Source organism: Orycteropus afer, unplaced genomic scaffold, assembly GCF_000298275.1.
Source record: "Orycteropus afer afer isolate SDZICR_OR568_19922 unplaced genomic scaffold, OryAfe1.0 scaffold00329, whole genome shotgun sequence".
In the NCBI taxonomy this organism is placed as follows: domain Eukaryota; kingdom Metazoa; phylum Chordata; class Mammalia; order Tubulidentata; family Orycteropodidae; genus Orycteropus; species Orycteropus afer.
The window spans coordinates 3,166,580-3,168,852 of NW_006921916.1; positions in this window are offsets into that span (position 1 = coordinate 3,166,580).

The following is a 2,273-nucleotide window of genomic DNA, read 5'->3' on the forward strand; positions in this document are numbered from 1 at the left end:
TTTTTTTTGGTATAGTGACTGTGTATTCCATCCATCTTCTTTTGATGTTTCTTGCATCATTCAACATTGATTGCCCATGGAATCTTTCAATATTGCAAATCGAGGCTTAAATTTTTTCCCGAGTCCTTTCAGCTTGAAAAATACTGAGCTTGTTCTTCCCTTTTTGTTTTCTAACTCCAGGTCTTTGCACATTTCATTATAATAATTCACTTTGTCTTCTTGATATGCTCTTTAAAATCTTCTGTTCAGCTCTTTTACCTGTTGAGTCTTCCATCTGCTTTAGCTACTTTCTGTTCAAGGGCATGTTTGAGAGTCTCTTCTGACATCGTTTTGGTCTTTTCTTTGTTTCCATTCTTTTTGATGCCCTTCTTCTTTCTTCATGGATGATGTTCTTGATATCATCCCACAATTCGTCTGGTTTTCAATCATAGATGTCCAATACATTACATCTATTCTTTAGATGGTCTCCAAATTAAGGAGGGATGTAATTGAGGTCATATTTGACTCTCATGGACTTGTTTTAATCGTCTTCCACTTCAACTTGAACATGCATACGAGCAGGTGATAGTCTGTTCCACAGTCAGCTCCTGGCATTGTTTTGGCTGAAGATATTGAGGTTTTCCATTGCCTCTTGCCACCGATGTAGTCAATCTGATTCCTATGTCTGTTGAATTCCATGTGTATAGCTGCTGTTTGTGTTGTTGGAAAAAGGTATTTGCAATGCATAAGTTGTTGGTCTTGCAGAATTCTGTCTTGTGATCTCCATTGTCATATCTATCACCAAGGCCATATTTTCCAACTACTGGTGATTGTTTTTGTTTCCAACTTTTGCATTCCAGTCACCATGGATAATTAATGCATCTTGGTTGTATTTTCAGTCAATTTCAGACTGTAGAAGTTGGTAAAAATCTTCAATTTACTCATCTTTGGCTTTGATGGTTGGTACGTAAGTTTGAATAATAGTGGTATTAACTGGCCTATGGATATCATCCTATCACCGAGAGCATTGTACTTCAGGATGGATCTTGATACATTCTTTGTGATGATGAATGCCATGCCATTCTTCTTCAATTTGTCATTCTCTGCATGGTAGATCATATGATTGTGTGATCAAAAATGGCCAAAACCAGTCCACTTCAGCTCACTAATGCCTAGGATATTGATCTTTATGTATTCCATTTCATTTTTGACAACTCCCAATTTTCCTAGATTCATACTTCATACATTCCATGTTCAGATTATTAATGGATGTTTGCTGCTGTTTCTTCTCATATTGAGACAATGTGATCTTCTTCACATCAGCAAATGGTGATCCCGAATGCTTTACTTTATGCACATCGTTAAGGTCAGCTCTACTCTGAGGAGACAGCTCTTCTCCAGTCATATGTTGAATGCCTTCTGACCTGAGAGGCTCATCTCCTGGTACTATATTGCACAATGTTGCAGGGGTATTCATAAAGTTTTCCAGTAATACATCAGACAGTGTTTCACTGCTACTAATAAGGTTTTCCCTGACCAATTCTTTGAAAAGTGGATGGCCTCTTCCATCTTCTGAGTCTGTCTTAGCCTGGAGGCTCTGCTGAAATCTGTCCACCTGATGGCATTTGAAACACCAGTGGCATAGCCTCCAGCCTCACAGCAACACTCAAGCCACCATATTATGAGAAACTGACAGACAAGTTTGTCTCTCCTAGCTGTTCTAAACTGCTCTGCTCATTTCCTGGGCTCCCTCACCCTCCTTGATTACCTAGTCTGCCTCCAGGGTAACATTGCCTTCTCCTGGTCCTGGACTGGCATACTGTGGTCTGCACACAGAGGTGGCTCCACACAAGCAAACTTCCCTTGTTGCTATTGTTTAATTATTTGCTTAGTCTTTGTGCTTGTCCTTTATTATTATTGTTATTATTTTGATGTGAAGGTTTATCATTTTTCTTTGAGGTTACTCTGTGATTTATAACTTTCTCTCCAAATTTAGAACAGTCTGTTCTATCTTGGAGTTGCCTTGACTTCCTCACCATTTAGAAGTTCTGTAACTACACTATTTTTCCCTCTTTTTTATTTGTAGTTGTCCTCATTTGTCATTCATTTGTCCTCATTTGTCATTGACACTGTCCTCATTTTCTTGCAAACACTGCCCTTCTGTTCTCCCATGATTGGTTGCTCCAAAGAGTAACGTTCACACATCACCAAGGAGGATATTCAAGCGGCCAACAAACATATGAAGAAATGCTCATGATCATTAGCTATTAGAGAGATGCAAATCAAAACAACAA